We start from the raw sequence: 23,733 nt of genomic DNA, 5'->3' as shown, positions 1-23,733 counted from the left end.
AAATCTCTGAAACCGACTGGCCTTCACTTCCTACGAGACAGAGAAGCTCTTCTACCCCTGTATATGGGAGGAAACAGGACTGGACAACCGTGAATAGGAAGGTTAACAACAAACCTCCAAAACAACTGAATGTGAAACTGCAGAACAGATTTGCTCCACTATCAAAGGACCCTGGATCTATATAACCATCCATCTAAAAGTAGCGAAGTACGGTCTGAAAATCTGTTGAAAAGTAAAAGGCCACAGGGAAAGCTAAAGGCTAGGCCTGAGACTCTGATTGTGGGTGACTCTGCCATAAAGGATGTACAAAGGATGTGCGGTAAGAACACCAAAGTCCTCTGCTTTCCTAATGCTGGGCTTATACTGTGCAGTTTTTGGCCCATTTGTGAGCAGATTTTTGAGTCGTTCGATCGTTTTGATGATCGGCCCGATTTTTGCCTTCATTGTGCGTCACGCATCGTGTAGTATACGTGGGGTAACAAGAAGCGATTAACACCTCACGACCAGCTCCCGATCATCAATCACTTGGTCGCGAGGGTGTCACCGCAGCCGCTCATGCTGCGCACGCGCAAACACATATATGTCGGTGAAAAAGAGGAGCAGCACGGTAGTGCAGCGTGTGATCTGGACACAAGCGATGGAGGCACAACTTGTAGAACTTTGGAAAGCTCATCCGATCCTTTTCGATGTGGCCTCACAAAATTATCACAACCACAACAACCGTGAAAATAGTTGGATTTACAATCACAGCTGCCTGACCCTATGTTTTTCATTAGCAATTTAGCAAAGTTGATGGTGGTGGTGGTGTGTGTGTGTGTGTGTGCGTGTGTGTGTGTGTGTGTGTGTGTGTGTGTGTGTGTGTGTGTGTGTGTGTGTGTGTGTGTGTGTGAGAAAGACAGAGAGGGAGAGCGAGCAACAGAATTTCTGGACGCACAGTGTGAGCACTCAGGTTGCATCAGAGCATCGGGCCGTATAGTGTGCGACCCTGCATCATGACTTACAAACTTATAACCCCTGCGAGTCAATCGTGCAGTTTGAGCAGAAGGTCAAGGTCAAGGTCAAATTTATTTATATAGCACATTTCATACAGCCAATGCTGCACAAAGTGCTTAACAATATAAAAATGGCATTAAAAAGCAACAATGTAATACAATAATAACAATAAAAAACAATAATAGGACAATAAAAGAAATAAAACAATAACTAAAACTGATTCAAATAAGACCAGTTCAAATAAGCTTTTGGATCATAGTGTGTTAAAAGCCAGGGCATAAAAATGTGTCTTTAGTAATGATTTAAATTGCTCAAGTGTTTGTGCAGATCTAATATTTAAGGGGAGACTATTCCAGAGTCTGGGACCTGCCACAGAGAAGGATCTATCACCACGGGATTTGAGATAAGTCCGTGGGATGGACAGCATTAATTTTGAGCTAGACCTCATGGTTTTTCCTGGAGCATAGGCAGAGAGGAGCTCAGACAGGTAAGGAGGGGCTCGGGCATTAAGTGACTTAAAAACAAAAAGTAAAACTTTAAATTGGATCCTGTAGGAGACAGGAAGCCAGTGTAAAGGAGCTAAAACTGGGGTTATATGCTCTCTCCGTTTGGTACCAGTTAGCAGGCGAGCAGCTGCATTTTGAACCATCTGAAGACGATGGATGGTGGCCTGATCTAGACCATAATACAATGAATTGCAATAGTCTAATCTGCAAGTAAGGAAAAGGTGAATAACACGCTCAAAGACGTTAGCCGGGAGGTATGGCTTTACCTTGGCTAGCTGTCTTAGATGAAAAAAGCAGGACTGAACTACTGCACTCACCTGCTTATTCAATTTAAAAGAACCATCAATGTAGACACCGAGGTTTTTTACATGTGTTTTACAATACGAGGAAAGGGCGCCCAGAGTGCTGTCGATATGATTAAAGTTGCCAAAAATGACAACCTCAGTTTTATTTTCATTTAGCTTTAAAAAATTTAATGACAACCACTGTTTGACATCGTCAAGGCAGCGTAATAAGAGCTGGGGATGGTCTGACCCTGCTTTTAAAGGTAGATAAATCTGCAAATCATCAGCAAAACAGTGAAATGAAATGCTGTACCGCGAGAAGATGGAGCCCAATGGCAACAAATAGAGTGCGAACAGGGCAGGACCCAAAATAGAGCCTTGAGGTACACCGTATTTAAGAGGGGCTGTTTTGGAGTTGTGGGGGCCCATATTGACATGAAAAGACCTTTCTGACAAATAGGACCGAAACCACTGTAGGGCAGATCCTTTTAGGCCAGCATGAAATTCTAGCCGTGATAACAGGATGTCATGGTCGACCGTGTCAAAAGCTGCTGACAAGTCCAACAATAAAAGGGCAGCAGGGCTGCCAGAGTCCAGAGTTAAAAGAATATCATTAAAAATCCTTAAAAGTGAAGCTGAATAATGCGACTGAAAAAGTCACACAGTGTATGCCCAGCTTAAGGATAGGGTCAACAACCTGAAGGAGAGAATTCTTCAAGTTGCAGATGAATATCCAACTGTGACAAACGTTGTTCTGCATACAGGGTCAAACAATGTGTCCAAACAACAGTCGGAGGTCCTGAAACGGGACTTTACTGGATTATTAACTACTGTAAACTCTCTGAATGCAGCTGTATTCATCAGTGGACCTGTACCGCCGGTCAGAGGAGGAGACGAGAGATTCAGCAGGTTGTTTGCACTGAATAAATGGCTCATATCAGCATGTACTGACCACTCAGTGCATTTTATCAACAATTTTAATATTTTTTGGGAATGCAGGCATCTGTTTAAAGCAAATGGATTTAATTTTAACAAGTCAGGGGTGAAACTGTTCACCTCCAACCTGTTTTATTTCATACGTCATCCATCTGTGCTTGGTGCCAAGGCTGAGATAAACAAGGAGTTAAAGAGGAACAAACAGTACTGTACATCCTACTTTGGCAAAACGTCCTACTGTAAGTAGTTTATGCACATTTCTGTTGTCACAGAGTAATTCCAGCACAAATTTAAGTAGGTATGACGGTTTGCCACTTAACTTTGCCCATCACACTATGCATGTAGCTCATATTCATAAAGCCAGGATGTTTTGCCACTTCATTTTACCCGTTAAAGTATGCTTGAAGGTCACATTCACAAAGGTAGGATGGTTTGGCACTTAATTTTACCCGTCAGAGTATGTTTCTAGCTCTTATTAACAAAGGTAGGATGATTTGCCACTTAAATTTAGCTGATAAAGTATGCTTGTAGGTCACATTCACAAAGGTAGGATGGTTTGGCACTTAAATTTAGCTGATAAAGTATGCTTGTAGGTCACATTCACAAAGGTAGGATGGTTTGGCACGTAATTTTGTGTTGTGCGCATGCGCAGAAACATCAGGTAGGATGGTTTGTCATGTAGGATGGATTCCCAGAACACCGGGAACAGCTTCAGAAAGGAGAGACATCTGAGGCAAGAAGAGGGGTCCCTATTTGCCTCCAACTCTCTCAACAACACCAACGACCAGGACCAGGGACCACGACCTTCCCCAGTCCCCCAAACCCCTGACAGGTCATCACCCTCCTCCCCCTCCCTTTCTCCCTCCTCCCCACACCTGAAATTCACAGAGGAGATGATGGAGCAGGTCAATGCTGGGCTCAGATCTACCCCCCGGCCCAATCCCTTTTTGTCCCCCATAAACCCCCCACCAGAGCAGCCAAAGGTTCGCCATCGAGCCCCGCCCTCAACAGAGCAATCAAAGTTACATTGCCCAGCCTCGCCCCCCTTAGTTCCTCCTTACCACCTTCATGCTCTGTCTCCGCAGTCTGATGTGTGATGTGTGGAGGGTCCAGGCTGTGAGGATTATGGCAGTGGTGACTTTTCCCAGGAGAAGCTGGGACCCTGTTTACTAGAAGGTTTTAAAATTTCTGTACTTTTAGGTGACAGAAGGAGACATGTGGCCTGGTCAAAACACAGAGAGCTGCACTCTAAAAGATCTTTAAATATAGTAAACATACCTTGTGTGCCACAGACTGCTCCCAAACACGAGGGGGCAAATAATACCTCTAAAACACTTAAGTTGGCTTTATTAAACGTTAGATCTTTAGCTGGGAAAACATTTTTAATTAATGATTTAATCACTGAGCACAGCCTTGATTTTATGTTTTTAACTGAAACTTGGTTGGACCAAAGTAACAGTGGAGCTGTTCTCATCGAGACGACCCCTCCTAACTACAGCTTTATCAGTGAGGCCAGGGTGAGCAGGAGAGGAGGAGGGGTTGCCGTCTTATTTAACGAATCATTTCAATGTAAGCAGCTATCTCCTGGAAGTTTTCAGTCTTTTGAATATGTGGCTTTACAGCTGAAGGCCCCATCCAAAGTTGTGTTTCTTAATGTTTACAGGCCTCCCAAATACTGCACAGACTTTTTTAATGACCTCAGTGAACTGCTGTCTGTGATCTGTGTTGATTTCGACTGTGTAATTATTGTTGGGGATTTTAACATCCATGTGGACAACCCTCAGGGCAAAGGGACTAAAGACCTGAGTAACACTCTGGGCAACTTTGGGCTGACTCAGCATGTAACAGAGGCCACACATAATAGAGGACACACTCTTGACCTACTGATCTCCAAGGGCCTGAGCATTTCAAAGGTTACTGTGTCTGATGTGGGCCTGTCTGATCATTACTGTGTTTTCTTTCATTTCTTTCAATTTCTTTCAAATTTCAGCCCACACATATATAGCAACAGGTTTTTTCAAAAAAAAAAAAAAGAAAACAAAAAAGGAAAAAAAAGTCAGCCTTAAACAGGCTGACTTCTGCTAAATGGGTCAAACTGGGCAGAAAGTATACAAACACATAACATCCTTATAGAATATGATGTAACACTATAGATCAACTTACCTCAGAATATATAAAGCATATAAACAATTACAGCAATATGATGCAACAAACACAGCAGTACTACTAATCCAAAATACTCAAAGCTTCATAGAACTGAAACAAACATTTATTTTTAGCTCCATTCTGCTGCTGATACATACTTTAGGTTTCTGAATATTAAACTTGTTGCTGCCTTTCATAGTGTGTAACTTGAAGGCCCTGAGTACTTTCTCCCACACTGAAAACACTGGAATAATAACATTATTTGAACATTACCTAATAAGACTGATTCAGGACAGATAATTAGTTATTTTAAACTTTTCTAGCAGTCCTTCACAAACAGGGAACAGTCTGTCTATTCTCTCCATCTGTCAGCTGCTGCTGGCTCTTCCTCCTCCTCTTCCTCACACACTGCTGAGTTTGTCCTGGTGGATCATCAGGGGTGCAAAGCCTCACAGATGATGTGCAGCAGTGGCTCCCTCAGTCTGTCCTCACTCTGGACACTTGCAGTTGTTACACATGGAAATCAAATGTGTGATAAGCTGCAGGATTCAAACACAAGTGTAACTTATAAATACATGTTCATACTTTTATTCCACAATCAGAGAGAAAGAAAAAGAGCAAACCGAGCAGCATCACTGACTTTCAGCTTGTTGTGTTTGTGGATATATGACTGACTTTAATTATCCATAAAATCATCACATTCTCTGTAAGACTAAGGTCGACTATTGAACGGCGTATATTTTGAAGTAAAGGCTTTAAAACCAAGTTAGTACAAACATCACTAATGTCACATAACTTTGCCGACATGTGGCCAACAGTAATGTTTTAATGTTCTTCATTATTCAACATTTGCACATAAATACGTGACATATTATTCAGTACTTACTTTTAAAAGTTTACTCTTCGGGCGCCCCTCTTCCGCCGTTTTTTTCAGCAAAATTATCCACACCCACCGCCGCGCTATGCATACTAGGATATGTTGGGCCACGAAGTCCACACCGCCACATCCTTAAAATTCAGAGAAATGAAGGATGCATTTGAGGGCCGTATTTCGAGCATTCTTTGAATTGGGACAGCCTTCGTCGCGTCGCTGTGAGGCTGCAGACCCTGAAATGGGATACAGCCAAAGGCTTTGGAGTCAGACCTGTTACAGATCGTCAGCTTTTCTTTAATCTCAGGTGTGTTTCCAGAATCACTAAAAACTGCTGTAATTAAACCTATACTGAAAAAGACAATCTTGACAAGACACAAATGAATAACTACAGGCCGATCTCAAATCTCCCATTTTTAAGTAAGATCATTGAAATGGCAGTTTCGCAACAGCTCAATTACTTCTTAACACAGAATAACTGCTATGATGCCTTCCAGTCAGGTTTTAGACAGAACCACAGCACTGAAACCGCTCTGACCAAAGTGTTTAATGACATATGTCTGAATACAGACAGTGGAAAAATGTCAGTCTTAGTTTTACTGGATCTCAGTGCAGCATTTGATACTGTTGACCACAACATATTACTCAAACGACTGGAGAACTGGGCAGGTCTTTCAGGAACTGTACTAAACTGGTTCAAAACATACTTAGAAAACAGGAAATACTTTGTATCAATAGGTAACTTCACATCTGAGCAGACAAGTATCACATGTGGAGTTCCCCAAAGTTCCATCTTGGGACCCCTTCTGTTTAACATTTACATGCTCCCACTGGCACAGATTATAAAGAACAACAAAATAAACTATCACAGCTATGCAGATGACACACAAATATATATCACAATGTCACCAGGAGACCAAGGCCCTGTACAGGCTCTTGGTAAATGCATTGAGGAAATTAATGACTGGTTGTGCCACAATTTTCTCAAGCTAAACAAAAACAAAACTGAAGTAATAGTCTTTGGAGCCAAAGAAAAACGATTACAGGTCACCAGAGAACTTCAATCTATACACCTAAAAACCACAAACCAGGCGAGAAATTTGGGTGTAGTGATGGATGCAGACCTAAACTTAGAAAAACACATTAAGACAATAACAAAATCAGCTTACTATCACCTCAAGAATATTTCAAGGATAAAAGATCTGATGTCTCAACAGGACCTGGAAAAACTAGTCCAAGCATTCATCTTTAGCAGGCTTGATTACTGTAACAGCATCTTTACAGGTCTACCTAAAAAATCAGTCAGACAACTACAGCTCATTCAGAACTCTGCTGCTCGAGTCCTCACTAAGACCAAAAAAGTGGACCACATCAGTCCAGCTCTGAGGTCTTTACACTGTAGTGATGGGATTTCCGGATTTTTTTTAGAGAACCGGCTCCTCTTTCGGCTCCCAACCGGATCTTAAGGTTGTTTTGTTGCTTTAATTAATTAATTATCAACAACAATATAAAGTTATGCACAAAAGGAATTAGTGATGTAAAACAACTTGGTTTTCTTTATGTATGTTCATATATAAATATTTATGGGGGCCCCTAGAGACGAAACACGTACAAACTCCAACGTACTTAGAAATTCCAAAGCACGTACAAACTCCATAACGCATTTCTAGCATTAACTGAACTTCTAAAACAGAGCTACCTAGATCACTTAAATTACACAATTGAAAGCATATGTCTATTGTTTTTGTATTAATACACAAACACTTTTGTTTGTGTATTATATTGTCCTATATAAATAAACTTGCCTTGCCTAAATGAAGTAGGCCAAAGGACAGAACCCTATGGCACTCCATTGCAGACATTTAACTGAAAGACAGAGACCATTAAGCTGCACAACTTAAGTCCAAAGAATAATTAGAGAACCAGCCAACTGTTTGGTCTGAAAGGCCTATTTCCAGTAATCACTGACATAAAATGCCACGGTCAACAGTGTCAAAGGTCTTTGATAGATCAATAAAAAGAGCTGCACAGTAGCTCTTTGCGTCCAGGGCTTCATAGACAACTGAAGAACTGAACTTTTAGGGAAGCATTTACAGTACAGTGCAGTTTCCTAAAACCAGACTGCATGCGAGACAAAATAATATTTTCAGCTAGATAACTTCTAAGTTATTTACAAGCCTTTCAAGAACCTCAGCTAAGACACAGAGTTTCGCAATTGGCCTGTATTATTAACCATGGGTGAATCACCACCTTTCAGTAGTACAAAGTTACACTTCTACATGTCTGGTAATGTGTTCTGTTGTATAGAATGATAAAAAAATATAAGAAATGAGATCAGCTATGATATTTGCAGCCAGGCAGAAGAAGAAATGAGAAAGATTGTCAGGACTGGCTGACTTTTCGGTGTCAAGGCTCTTCAAGGCCTTACATGCCTTTTCTACCATGAAAGGTGTAAAAGAAAAAATAATATTAACAGAATTATAAGGAGAGTTTATTCCAGGAGGTTTACCATCAGAAACTGTTCTAAACAAAGAGCACAAGGCATAAATAAAATGTTTGTTAAAACAATTGAGCATTTTATTTTTGTCTGACACAGGAGAGGAGTCAATAATTGAGTGCTCTGAGGAATAAGAACTGGTAGAGAAAGACTTTAGGCATTGCCAAAACCTCCTAGGGTTGTTAGACTGTCACTGGTTAAAGTAAAAAAATATCTGCTACGTTTTCATCACCTGCAGGTAGACAATCAGCATAAGGTCCGGACTTTCTCATGGCTGCCCAGGCCTGAGTTTTCTCATGCAGTGTAATGTTCAGTTTCTTCTCAAGTAAGCAGAGGGGAAATATCTGTCATTTAAAAAGATTTAATTTGCTTTGGCAGTTGGAATTACAAGTTTACTGCACTCGACCTATCTGTGAGAGCAGCCATTTGTCTTCACAGAAAGGATTACCCTGAATTGGGCTTAATAAGTCATTTTCAGCCATTTTATGACTGGGTTGTGTCTTCTTTCCATTTGGTGAATCTGTCCACCATTACAAAAAGATATTGGTATTCTTGTTGTCCTCTGGTCAGCTCCTCATGTCTGTAAAAATCCATTTCGATGTCCTTAAAGGGGACATCCAGTATTGGAAACTTCCCTTTGAAACACTGGTACAGTTGCTTTGGGTTGGGTTCATTAAATGTGTTGCTTTCTGTCACATGGGTTTCCACCATATCTCCCATGTGTGGGCACCACTTACAGACCTTCCATGTTCTTCTTAATCTATTTTCTGCTCTCAAGTGAAGGACCATGTGCTTGTTTTAACAATAGTTAACAAAAATAGTCAACTAAACTCCCATCATGTGCTCTCCAGAGTCCACTATTCTGTGTTGCTCCTTTTGTCATTCCATTAATTGATCTCGTAGGCTCCTGCCTCTTTTTGCATTGTTTTGATATCATCTTCTGTCAATGATGATAGCAATTCCCCTGCCAGAGTGACCATTTATCCTTGATATCATCCTTTCCTCTTTTGCCTTAAACATCCTCATTTCTTTTTGCCTTCCATGTTTGGTTCTTTTGATGTCCTTTGCATATCATCACTGCCAGTTCCCTTGGGCAGCTTGTATCAGTTCTTCCAATTGTTCTTTATGTTTTACTGGAGTATTGGCTATTATCAAAAAACTCTGTATCACCAAATGTGGTCCATCGACATGAACTGCTGAGTCTCTATTGATGTTCACTCTTTTTCTTCTGAAAGTTTTAGTGCTTTGGTGAATTTCTGTCACCTGAGCTAAGGAAGGTTGTGTGATGTTTCTTTGTGTTGCATATGTCTCTCCATCATGGCTCTGACTAACCAAAATTTCTTCCCTGTATCAACATCGATTTGTATACAAGGTGAGATCTGGATGCTCCAACGGCTCACTTTGTAGATCTGATCTAAATCTGATGTCCTTAACTGCTTTCTTTTGCAGTCATGTTTTGCACTTAATTAAAAAAAATGCCTCCACTCCATGGCTCGTGTTGATTTTAATGGTCTCAAATGTTTTTTTGATGTATATTTTTTTTAATGGTTGATTTTTGCTTGTCCTTTTTCCATGTTATCCAATCTTCTGCTTTACTCCCTCCTTTTACTGAAAAAGCACGGCATTTACAGTATAAGGAGCTTGGAAAGAAAAGTGTCTGGACTTCTTTAAGTTGCTTGAAGATGTTTCACCTCTCATCCGAGAAGCTTCTTCAGTTCTTAAGAAGTCCAGACACTTTTCTTTCAAGCTCCTTAGACTACGATGACCTCGATGACTGAGAACCTTCACAGACACACGGCATTTAAAATTCTTTTTGAGAAACATCCATGAAACAAAAATCAGTCATGGAGTCTGGTGAGGCAAAGGCCACTGCTTGTGCCAATGCCTGTTTGGCTCAAAAACCTGCTCCAAAACAATCACTGAAAGAGATACCAGCTTCATAGCTGTTTCCTGATATCAGAAATCAATTTAAAGGAAAATCAGAAACAAACAAAATAAAACAAAACAAATTAGCAGTTAACTCTATAGCTGTTAACTGATAACAACTGATAACAAATCAATAGAAGGAACAAACTGCAAAGAATAAACATAAAACAAATACCAAAGAGAGAGAGAGTTAGCTACTAACTGATACCAAACAAAAAATAAGAGTCGATTTAATATTTTTCTTCAGAAACATCAAATTGTTTATCAGGTAAAACAAAGTTCAATTCAGTATTTAGCAAAAACAAAGTTTAATTTAGAATTTAACTTAAGAAACATTTGGCCAAAAGGCAAAAAAATTGTTTTTTGCCTTTCTGGCTTCAATACAAAAACCTCAGTTATATGCTTCTACTTATTTATGTGTTTATCATGTGATTATTTCACCTGTTTTCATAACATGCAAATGCACACAGCTATCATTTAAAAATGAAAAACAGAAGACAATATGGAGCAAAATCACAAATTACTTGATATATTCAGCCATTTATACAAGATATCACACTCACTCTGAATTAAATGGATTCTATAAGACTCCGAGCATGGTGACCAGTAGTTCCACCACTAACCCTCTAGATGGAAAAACACTTCTTCTTTTCTGACGCTCACTCAAACCCTCCCACATTTCCTGTTTCAGCTCAGTGACACTTTCACTCTGTGAGCGCTCGAAATATCTTCCTTGGAGCCTCCTCTTCGCTCATCTGCTCACATCTGACCTCTTATCTGCTCTTTTTCATGGAATAAAATACATAAAATACCTCCCTGCTTAGCCTAGACTAATAATTGTTATATTGTCCTAAAACTGATTCTATTTATCTAGTTGGGGACATTCTGTTCGGACTCCCTTTGGTCCAGAAAAATATCCTTTATCTAATGTGATATATAAGCATGCACTGCGCTTTTATGTCCATTCTCCCAATGGACGAGGACCAACTCGTTTGTGAGCACATTGAGTTGTGTATATACAAATAATAAAAACAACTTTATTTATTCATTTTAAACCCTAACAGGTTCCCTCTCAGTGTAGCCAAATGGACGAGGTCTACACAGATATAGACATGACATAGAATCTATAAGAAAAGTCAGAAAGATAAAAACTAATAGGAACTACTATGTGGTTAATTTAATCAACAAACATCAGTAAGTTGAGGTTCAGGTGAGTTTATTTGTACCTGTAGGTACATAAGCAGCTCATGAAAGCCCTTCAAATGAACACAGACAACAGAAACAGAAAGAAACACAGTGAAGGGAAAAAAGAAGAAAAATTAAACTTTAAGGTGATTTATTCAAACTGCTTGGAGAAGGGACCAAATACTATTTTTTCCTTTCCCTTAATACATGAAAACATTTTTTTTAATTATCTTTAGCAGTTAACTGTGGCAAACAAAAATCAGGAAGAGGGAAATACTTTGCAGCTTCATAACTTTAACATTGAGAATTATTCACTGCAGGTCCAGAAATCAGAGCTACCTCATCAAATCCAAGTGTGACATCAGTTGACACTCTTTACAGGAGATTCCATCTGAAGTCTGAAATCACCAACAATCATTTCAGTCCTGCATGATTACTAGAGGTGGGTAATAACTAATTACATTTACCGCACCAGTTTTACTACACTGTACTTTTACTTAAGTAGTATTATTATGAAATATCACTACACTACTCCTGACTAAAAATGCTGCCTACTTTACTCAGCGTGAATAACTTAAGTGAATGAACAATAAACATGTTTTAAGCAAAAATACATGAGACAGATGCAAACCTACTGGTTATGTCACTGAGACTTCTTGTTTGTACATTAGGTTTGCGGTTTTCATGATATTCTGTCTGCTGAGACCATTGTTCATTCAGTGGGCTCTTTCAGTCATTATGCAAATTTACTATTTATAAGATTGCAGTCAGCTGAGACTGAAGAAGTCACTTGGATGAGTGATGAAACATTTCTCCAACTGAAAACGCTACGTCCAGATAAACAGAATCAACCTTTTGGGCATTCTGTTTACCTTTGTTAGCCACTTGGTTATGATAGTAAACAGTAGATGGACAGTAGACAATGATGTGGCTTATTGAATGTTTTGGACTGTGTTCAGAATAATATTAATTAGGCATTAATTGGAAGAGGTGTATTGTTGATTTGTCTGCTATTCTCGATGTATGATGAACTTTAATGGCTGTTTGTTATCCATTTGCATAATCCCTCTTTCTCACTATATAAAAACAGAGTATTATTTTACTTATTTTGTATTTGCTGTTGAGCTATTTGGAGAAGTTTAATAATGACTTGAAAGGTGTTTTTGCTTAGATTGATTATTTTGTATTTTAATCATGTAATTATGTTATTTATATGCATTTTTTTTCTTTTTGGTCTTTACCAAAAGTTCCACTAAACTTTATAATTTTCTCTATCTCGTTATCTCATTTTTAAACATTAAATCAGATATTATGATCAGTTACTCAGTACTCAAGTAGCATTTTTTCCTAAATACTTTCTTACTCTTACTTGAGTAATTTCTTGGACAGCTATGTTTTACTTTTACTTGAGTAAAACTATGTTGAGGTAGTGCTACTATTGTTTGAGTACAATTTTTGGCTACTCTACCCACCTCTGATGATCACGCTGATGTTTGCACAGAGCAGATAATGAAGTGAAAGTTTTTGCACATTGGTAACAGTGAAACTGTTTATTTACAGCGTGGGATCGTTTGTGTTTGGAGTATGAACTGAAATTCTTGAAGCTTTTGTCACACTCGTCACAGCTGAAGTTCCCTTCAATGTGTGTACGTTCATGAACATTACGATGACCTGACCGTGAGAAGCTTGTGTCACAGTATCTGCACTTGTATGGTTTCTCTCCTGTGTGGACTCGTTTATGCACTTTAAGATCATCTGCAGTTTTGAAAGATGACCCACACTGGTCACAGACGTGCTTTTTAACCCCATTGTGACAGAGTTCGTGTTTTTTTAAAGCATTTGATGTGGGGAAGCCTTTCCCACACTCTTTGCAGTAGTTCATTTTGTCTCCAGTGTGTCTACGTCGATGTCGATTTAAGCTCTCTCGATTACTTAAAGTTTTTCCACAAAGGTCACAGCGAAACTCTTTCCCACCACCACAGTGATGACAGGGTTGAGAAGTAGATCCATCTGTGCCGCTCTGCGTCTAAACAAAGACATAAAGACAGTGTAAGTCAGAGAATTCCTTCAACATTTTTATTCTGTTTTGTTTAATGACCATTTTAATGATATGGAAGTACAGAAGCTCAGAGACATACAGATATAGCGGGAGATGTTGCAACAGTTTGAAAGCTTGGGACTTTGTGGGGGGAAAAAAAAAAAAAAAAAAAAAAAAATCTGCTTCTGCTTTTGACTTCTTCTCTTTCTATACCTCCATGTGGTGATGTTGTCTGAGTGGTGATACCTATTGTTCAGGAGATTACTGTAGCAGCTACCTGCACCTTAAAGGCAGAGAAATGGTGTGAAGGGTATACTGGCAGCCTCCACCATCTGTTTTCTTCAGCAAAGCAGTTAGCCTCACTGAACTTAGATTTCAAAGAATAGCTACTGCAGGTTGAACGGGTCATGGATGGAACATTGAGGTTCACAAAGCATCACAGACACATGGAGGACTGGGCGAGTTGCTGACTGTGCAGAGCAGCAGGAAAACCATCTGAACCGAGCAGAGAGTACAGAGTGTGGAGAACTAAGCTGAGCAATGAAAGAGTGAAATAAGAGCTGAAACTCACCCAGCGCTGCCTTTACATGCAGGAGAATTGCTAACATGCTAACACAACTGAATGAGCAGTTGTTCAAAACAGTCAGGCTAAAATAACAAGATAAAAATATAAATACATACCTCACAGTAACTGCACTTGTAGAGTTTCTTTCTGGTGTGGATCTTTTGATGTTTTCTCAGGGAATATGGAGATTTGAAAGTCCTATTACAGAGGTCACATTTATAAGGTCTCTCCTCAGTGTGGGAAAACATGTGCTGCTGTAACTGTGCATCCGTTATAAATAGTTTACCACACTGATCACAGCAGTAAACGTCATGTCCCGTGTGAATGCGTTGGTGAATATTTCGATACCCTAGCTGGTTAAAAGTTTTCCCACAAATGTCACAGCTGTAAGCCTTAATTCCAGAGTGGGTAACTTGATGACGCCGTAAGTTGCCTCTGACAGCAAAAGCTTTACCACACTTATCACAGCTGTATGGTTTAACTCCATTGTGGATGAGTTGGTGTGTTTTTAAACTTCCAGGCTGGGTAAAAGACTTTCCACACAACTCACAGCTGTACGCCTTAACTCCAGTGTGGATGAATTGATGAAGTTTCAGGTTAGTCTTTCGAGTAAAATCCTTCCCACACTCCTCACAGCTGTATTTTTTCTCCCCCTTTCTTCTGTGAGGTTTGTCGGCCTCCTGAGAGCGCTGACTTCTCGCTTCATGTTGGTCCTGCAGTGACAGAGATACAAATGGAGGCAGTGAGTCGCCTTGAGGCGACTTTTGTTGTGATTTGGCGCTATATAAATAAAATTGAATTGAATTGAATTGAGTGAAATGCAGTCTTGGAAAAAACCGAAATTGTCACAGTCTGGCTGGGGCAGACTGTATGTGTTGCGAAACAGGACTCAAGTGCACACCAAAACTATGAAACGTGATGTGGATTAACAGAAAACGAGCAGTTTATTAAGGCTGGCAAAATAAATACTAGTGATGGTTCCAGCAACACTGACGCAGCGGCGCATGTATCAAGCTCACAGAGTGAAACCTGTATCGGTGCGTGTGTCGCTTTAACACAGCTGCCACAGCTGCCTGGGGCGCACTGACAGAGCGAGGCTGCTGGACACTGGTGCCACCGGGCCTTCTGACCACCACCAAAAGATATAAAATGATTCCATGGAAAGTACAATATCTTACAGTGTATACAAGTATGACTAGGTCATTGAATCAGTGTCTGTTGTGAGTCTCAAGTAAGTTGCCTGCATTGATATTTAAGGCCCGGCAGGTGTCAGTATGGAGCAAAACAGCAACACTGTGTCGACACAGTATCGATACAGTTTGGGGAATGTGCTGAAATGCTTCAGGAGGCCTCATCTACCCATCACTAATAAATACAAACAAGGGGCATGGGTGAAGCTAAATAATAACCTAAACTGGATGAATTAAAACAAAAGCATGGAAAAAAAAAAAAAAAAAAAAAAAAAAAAAAAACACAACATGAAATATAAACTGACACGGATTCCTGAAGACATGGAGTGGACGAGCAGACAACCTGACAAGGAATGACTGAAAACACATGGACTAAATACACACATGAGGCTAATGAGGGAAGTATGAACACATGGGGAAACAGCTGACACACGTGAACATAAGACATGAACACAAGGGAAGTGTAACACCCTCTTCAAAATAAAACAGGAAACATAATGAGATGTTTACATGAGAACATGAACTTGACAACATAAGACACACAGACATGAAACACATGAAGGAGACTAGAACACAGGGGTAGAAGACACAAGGGGAATAACAAATGAACCTAGATAACTGAATGAACTTAAACTGTAAACATCAAAAAGTAAAACTCAAAACGCTGGGTCACAAAGACCCAGAACCGTGACAGAAATAAAAATGTAAAAATATGAAAAAATGAATTCCTCATTGGGGAAAAAAAATATCGTATGAAAAATGATGAGTGCAGCTGATTTTATTTTATTTCAGTGTCCTGATAAAATGTGATCTTTGTATTTTCTTGTAACTTGACCACAGGTTCAACATTTCTTCCTCACCGTCTGTGTTGAGCTCATTGTTTCCTCTGTAGTGGCTGAGCTGAGTCCAAATGGCTGAAAATGTTCCTCCGTCAGACTCTCCTCCTGCTGATCAGCTGGGACACAAAAGAATATTTATATGTATTTGATCTCTGACAAAAAGAAGCAGAGCAAACACAAACCAGAGAAAAGCAACATTTAGAAGATTTATTTGTTCCAGCAGCTGCAGGATGGTTTCTACAGGCTGAAGAACAACAGTCACTGCAGGAATCAACATCTGCACATTGATTTTCTGTTAGAGGAACAAAGTGAATGCAGACACACACAGAGACAGACTCTCTCCAAACCCTCAGAACAAAAGCTGTCCAGCTTTGTGTGTCTGTCAAAATGCTTTTTACAAATCCTGCTGGAATCAGTGTTGTTACAGCTGCAGTCAAAGCAAGATGGAAATAATCAAGAAGGAAAGTTCAAATCTACTCAGACTAAATGTCTTCAGTCAGTGTGTCAGCCTCCAGTTAACAACAGTGGTGATAAACTGCACTACTGAACCTCCACAAATTGAGTAACTGTAGTTTGGTGCTTCATTATAACTTCATGGCAGTTTGTGCACAAACTGGAGAAAACATCTAAGAAACTGAAGGTGAGCTGATAGTAAGAGGGTCATCATCTCACACTGCACCAGGATTCTCAGACCATGTCATGGTTCACTTGATCCCTGCAAACAGGCACAAACTAAAACTCTCTAAAGTGTTTGTGAAGACAGTGAAGCAGTGGACTGATAAGGCTGTCTGTGAGAGCTGCTGTTATTTGACCTTGCCCTACTTACACTCCCTCATTCCTGCATGCGGCCTTCCACTAACTCTGCACAAACAACTCTCAACCATGTCAATTTATAACTTTTCTACTTGTTTTATTTTAGATCAGTCAGTATGCAATTAACTATCAAAGTAATCTAATATTACAGTCCACATAGCATTTGATGGCAAAGGTTTTGTACAACTTTTCTAGTCCTCACACATTCTTCTTCTCCCAAATCACCAAGAGCTGCACATTAACCACCACGATATATTTTTATTCTCTGTGCTTTCAAATATGAACACTGTTTACTTTCATCTGTTTCATTGGTTTTTGTTAACATCTTCCTGTGCATCACTTTACAGCAGCCAGACTCATTAAAATGAGACTTTGTCGGAGTTCAGTTCCTCTCATGTGTTCATCCACAGCAGCAGAACAATAAAGTTTATTGTGACCCTGATACTGCAGCAGATCGCTCTGATTTCCTGTTATCACTTCAAATAGAAATGAGGCTGTAGAGGTTTGGTGCATGCAGAAAAACAGCTGCAGGGACAATGAAAAGACTTTTCTGCTCCAACTTCTCCCAGCATGCTGAGCTAATGATTAGTTGGTGTTTTTCTCCAAACACTCTCTCACTCTTCTCTCAACGTGTTCACAATAAACTGTGAACAGACACCGAGGAGAGCAGCAGAAGACCTCATTCAGGAGCTAAACTCAACATGAACTGAACTCACAGTAAAGTTAGCTCGGTGCTTACCTTTAGATGAGCCCACAAACCGAGAGAAACTCCGTGATGAAGCTGGAACTCTTTCCAAACACAGGAAACAGATCAGGGAGCAGAGACCCACGTGGTTCACGCTGATCTCAGCTACGATCCAGGAGACAAGGGTGGGCAGATCGACGCAGATATCGATCCAAACGTTGGTAGTGGTATATGATCGATACTTTAGTTTGTTTCTCTCCTCTAAGTTCACTGCATTACTCCCGTTTCATGTAAAAGCAGCTCTCTCTGCTCGACTCCTCTCCTGCACACACGCCCCTTCTTCCTGCTCTGCTCACAGAGAGTGATGTTGTCAACACTGACCTGTAAATTAGATGAGTCGACATTATATCGAACTGAACATATATAACTGAACATTATATCGGGGAAAGATGATTTGATTATAACACAATTGAACAGAATCTTGGCTAAATGAGTGGAGAATCTGACAGCCATCAGGAACAAACTGATATTCCAGGTGTAAGACTTTGCAATGAGATGTTTGCAAACGATCGTGTAGTAAGAACTCTGCACAATGTTGGGAAGGTTACTTTTAAAATGTATTCCACTACCGATTACGTGCCCCAAAATGTATTTTGTAATGTATTCCGTTAAGTTACTCAATGAGAGTAACGTATTCTGAATACTTTGGATTACTTAATATATTGTCATGGTTTTTACAACTACGTGAATGTACTATTGCGGTGTGATTTATTACCATTACTGAAGGCTACACGCCATAATAAGACCAACTAGATTTTGAAAAAAATGAATAAAATGAGTAACAGTATGATGGACATTAGGTAAGGCTGCTCTTTTTGCAGTGATTGCATATAGAAAACTATTTCTGTATCAGTAATATGTTTTCTTTTTGTCTGATAATAATCATGTGGAACTGAACATGTTTATTTGCAGCCAGCAGGTTGTTAATGCTATCCATCAAGTCTAAAATATGGAGATCCTGTAGACTGGTCCAAAATTGATCAGATTATGTTTTAAATATTTGTTCAATTATCTTCCAAACCGATTTTAATCGGTCACCGAATTTAATCGGTCAATAATCGGTCGATGGTCACCGATTATTTTTGCGCTTAGTCGACTATTCAGATCATGCGTCCATTGGACGTACAATGTACAGCTTATTGCACCAGCATGCATCTGCTCTTATATAACTATCATTAGTTTATAGCTTGAAGTGTTTAAGGTATGTGCTAACTAAAAATAAAGAAAAGATTATAGTTTATTGGTGTTACGGCCGAGAGGGCAAGGCTGTGGGTGTGGACTCAAATGCAGACACAGAGGGAGGCAAAACGGGCATGAACACAGTGCTTTATTTACAGTGCCTAGTTAAATTACAAAGCAGGAAACTATGAATGCTATGAACGGAGAATGCTATGAACTGTGAAAGCTGTGAACTGAGAACTATGAGGCCAAACTATGAACATGAAACTGAGTGCTATGACTAGGTGGAAAAAGGGACAGCGGCTTGGGTGGAGGTACACAGTCACTATAATGAGAAGAGACAGGCAGTCACACTTACATGTTGCAGGTGAAAGTGTCATGCGAGGAGGGGGTGTCCAAGGGGGTCCGGGTGAGGAGTGTCCAGAATATACTTGGAGCAAGGGACCTGGCAGGGAGGCAGGCAGGTGGAGTCTTATGATGAAAAGGAAGCAACCAGATGACAGAACCAGCGTCCAGGCGGAGATGTGTGTAGTTCAGCTTGTGAAGCGTGACGGCCATGTGGGTCCTATGACAAAGAAAACACGGTGAGGAGAAATGCAACTGTTAAGGGGCTCTCACAAGGGCTTAGCGGCCTAGCTCTAACGTGAGTTAGCAGTAGATCTGGCAGAGGTCTGTTGTGAGCGCTGGTCTTATATGCTGGTGACTTGATTGGAATCAGGTGTGAAAGCTGATTGGTGTCTCTGCCTGAAGGTGGAGCCCAGCAGAGTGGAAAAACCCCGCACTCACCCGGACCATGACAATTGAACTGTTAATGAACTTTGCAGATTGTCTCTGTGGAGTTTAATAAACTTGGTCGTCTGTTCTTTCTATGTAAAATATAACAGGACATTGGACTAATAATAATAATGGATTGCATTTATAAACTATACTATAACTTTATAAACTATACTACTAAAACTATAACTTTAATCTCAGCCAAACCAACTTACAGAGGAACAAATAAAACACTGAAAAAAGGCAAACAATAAAATGTTTTACAGGTTAAACAAACTTCCCAAGAACAACTCAAATAAAATCAGTGAATCCAGGAAGCTCTCTGTCTGTTTAAAGATCTTAAGGACTATAAACCTACATGGTCACCTATAAGTGGAACCATTAGAGGCACAACTGCATGCTGCAAAAAAGTGCCGACTCACCAACCAGCTGCTAGAGACCACTGAACAATCTGAGTTTACTTCTTTACAGACGAGCATCCAGACCAGGACAGAGAGGAAAACTGACATAATAGAGCCAATAAAACCAAAAAAGATCAACCTGTGGTATTACACAGAAGTACAGCCCAGACCCAGATCAGCTAGGGTTTTCATCTTTTTCTTGGATATAAAGTCACATCAGTTGTTGTTTCACATACTGTTGGTGGCTTTAGTTCATATTGAAGATTTTAAAGATCAAATGGGCTGACATCATTTAGTTTTGGAAGAACAGGATATAACCATCCACCAAGCTTTGAATGCTTATTCTGATACTTTCATTTGGAAATTACAGACTACAGAATGATTTGATGGCACTGTAGCTACACTGTAGCTTGCCATCACCATTGTAGCCACAGCCACCCTGGGGCGCACTGTCAGAGGCGAGGCTGCCGGACACTGGCGCCACCGGTCCCTCTGACCACCACCAGTAGGCAACGGGTCAAGTGTCTTGCCCAAGGACACAACGACCGAGACTGTCCAAGCCGGGGCTTGAACCGGCAACCTTCCGATTACAAGGCGAACTCCCAACTCTTGAGTCACGATCGCCCCACAGGTAGGTGTAACATCTACCTGTTACACCGATCCCTCTGTCACCTAGAGCAGGCGGGGAGCACTGTGAGGATCACGTTTTTTGACTTCTCCAGTGCTTTCAACACCATCCAACCTGGACTACTGAGAGGGAAGCTGGAGGGAGCCGGAGTAGGCAAACAGCTGACTGCATGGACCATCGACTACCTTACCAACAGGCCACAGTATGTGAGGCTCCATGACTGTGTGTCCGAGGTGATAATCTGCAGCACGGGGGCACCACAGGGCACGGTTCTCTCACCTTTCCTGTTCAGCCTTTACATTTCAGACTTCTGTTATAATTTGGACGATTGCCATCTACAGAAGTTCTTAGATGATACAGCCATCATTGGATGCGTATCAGACGGGAATGATCAGGAATACAGGGGGGTCATCAGTGACTTTGTTGGCTGGTGTGAGACCAACGTACTCCAAATCAACGCCGGCAAGACAAAGGAGATGATCATAGACTTCAGGAGGAAGTCACCTCCTACAACACCGGTGAGCATCCAAGGGAAAGACATTGAGATAGTGGACTCTTATAAGTACCTGGGTGTTCACCTCAACAATAAACTGGACTGGACTACAAATACAGACATTCTGTATAAGAAGGGCCAGAGTCGACTCCACCTGCTGAGGAGACTGAGGTCCTTCGGAGTCTGCAGGACTTTATTAAGGACATTCTATGACACTGTGGTAGCATCTGCCCTTTTCTATGCAGTGGCCTGCTGGGGGAGTGGATGCACGGACAGGGACAGGAGCAGGAGCAGGATTGACAAACTGGTGCGGAGGTCTAGCTCCATGCTGGGATGTCCCCTGGAGTCTGTGGAGGTGGTTGGCGAGAGGAGAATGTTAATAAAGCTGACATCCATCATGAACAACCCACATCACCCACTGCATGAGTATGTGAGTGGGCTGAGCAGCTCCTTTAGTCAGAGACTGAAACACCCTCGCTGCAGGAAGGAGCGCTTTCGCAGATCATTCATCCCAACAGCAGTTAGACTCTATAACTCCTCAGTCACGATGTCATAAGTCACTGGACACTGTGAACATCCACGGTCACCACTTCATGCATAATGGACCTTCCATGTGTATGGACATGTGCAGGTATATATGTATGTATATGTATACATATGTATGTTTAGTGTGTACATCTCTGTGTGTACATGTCTATACATAGGAATAGTAGTGGTACAATAGTTATGTCAAGCAATATAGTTTATGTCTTGCATATTTCCAACCATATCCATAATCACATACTGTGTATGCTACCATTGTATATAGTGTATTGTCTTACTTTTTTTGTCATTGATTGTACTTATTTGTATTTTTGTATTTCCTTCTGATATCTGTACCTGAGCTGAGGTAACGCAAAAATTTCCCGGTCGTGGGATCAATAAAGTCTTATCTTATCTTATATCTTATCTTAGGTAGCAAAAACAGAGACTGTTGCTTAGCCCTCCAAAAGTTCATTCTGTTCATCTGGATGTAGTGTTTTGTGGGAGAAACGTTTGAGAAACATGGGAGAAACCAAGTGACTTCTTCAGTCTCAGCTGACTGCAGGTTTCCCCAATCTTATAAACAGTACATTTGCATAATGACTGAAACCAGCCCACTGAAGGAACAATGGGGGCTGGTTTCAGTCATTCTCCTGACTGTCCTGCTTTGAAGAACAAAACTCCCAAGCAGGCCAGCGCCAGATGATTCCTGGAGAAAGACAGTGGAGGTCTTCCCTGTCAAGCAACAGCCTGGTTGGGAAGACCGTTCCAACTTCTTATCTGGTGCGCGTCTTTTATTTTGACAGTGAATGCGCACCTGCGGGCCACTTATGTGCAGCCCTGCTTATTGAATACTTTGATTTTAAAAATACTCATCCAAAATACTCTCTGTAACATCAAAATGAAACACTTTTTATGTTACCTTAACATAAACAAATATAAATAAAAAATGAAATTGCTTGGAGAATTCATACAAGTAAACATTGACAAACAATATAAGTACTATTAAAATAAAGTGGTAATAAAATTAAGTACAGCCCTGCAATATCCATCATTGGAAGACTTTTTGTGCAACCTGGAAAGGGGAATTAACTTATCTAAAAAAAGTCCTATGGGACCAAAATATCAACCATTCTCAAATCTTAGATTTAACATGTTATAGTGCTTTCTCAGTGCTTATTTTTCATTTTGATCAATTGATTTGTTGATTGATTTATTGACTGACTAACTGACTGACTGAGTGCTTGCTTGCTTGCTGCCGGCATCCAGCACCATCTTACCCTTCCGACCATTACATTATACACAGACATCACTTGGAGAAGACAGGATATGAGGAATATGAGGACACAATATGAGGAAAGATGAGGAGAAAAAAGAACTCCACCCAGACTGAGCAGTTAAAGGGAGATCAGTTTGAGAACAGAAAAAACACCTCAGTACATAGCACATGAATCATCACATTGAGTGTATGTCTGTGTCAGTGTACATTAGAGCAGGGCGATATGACCAACAATATTTATCACGATATACATTTGAAAATTTGCACAATGAGCTCACCCGAAACCCTGGCTGATTAGGTCCCACACCCGCTTTCACACCTTGGCTCATGTGATTAGAGGATCACCAGGGGGTCCTTTGTCCCTCTTTGGGGGGATACTCCCACTGGGTATAAATCTGGGACTCTCGGCCATTTGACATTAGAACTGAAGAAGCTTCTCGGATGAGAGGTGAAACGTCTTCAAGCAACTTTAAGAAGTCCAGACGCTTTTCTTTGCTAACTCCTTTGACTATGGTACTATAAGGTTATTAAGATAAGACGGGGCCTGATTATTCAAGACCTTGTATGTTAGGAGCAGGAATTTAGATTCTATATTGGATTTAACAGGGAACCAATGAAAGGAAGCCAATGTTTTTAAGCTGAGCTTAAAAACTTATTAAGCTTATTAACTATTTACAGCTTGAAAGCCTGTGATACATAACCAATTAATAGATCAGTCAGACATTTCTTTAATTATACTACTTCTACTACTATTATTATTACTACTACTAAATACTACTGTAAAAAGAAAACAAGAAAAATTGGGAGAAACCTGATGTATAACAGATGAGGGACTTCAGCAGAAATTACAGCAGCTTTCACATCAAACTTCTCAAATGCAACAGAACTGTCTGTCTCTTCAGATTCATTATGATGATAGGAACG

The 23,733-nt window shown here is 40.4% G+C and overlaps 1 protein-coding gene and 1 long non-coding RNA gene across 2 annotated transcripts in view; one reads left to right on the top strand and one right to left on the bottom strand.

The window, feature by feature from the left end:
- The window catches only part of LOC134634825 (zinc finger protein 224-like), a 212,177-nt gene that overhangs the window by 126,691 nt on the left and 61,753 nt on the right, over positions 1–23,733 (top strand). The gene's annotated exons all lie outside the window — the stretch shown is intronic.
- LOC135933559 (uncharacterized) lies at positions 14,595–17,699 on the bottom strand. Its single transcript, XR_010573807.1, has 3 exons — positions 17,528–17,699; positions 15,997–16,091; positions 14,595–14,659 (listed from the first exon to the last, which is right to left on the bottom strand). It is a non-coding gene; the product is annotated as an uncharacterized LOC135933559 (long non-coding RNA).

This window comes from Pelmatolapia mariae, linkage group LG9 (assembly GCF_036321145.2).
Source record: "Pelmatolapia mariae isolate MD_Pm_ZW linkage group LG9, Pm_UMD_F_2, whole genome shotgun sequence".
NCBI classification, from domain to species: Eukaryota; Metazoa; Chordata; class Actinopteri; order Cichliformes; family Cichlidae; genus Pelmatolapia; species Pelmatolapia mariae.
This window is presented reverse-complemented; position numbering and strand designations above follow the sequence as displayed.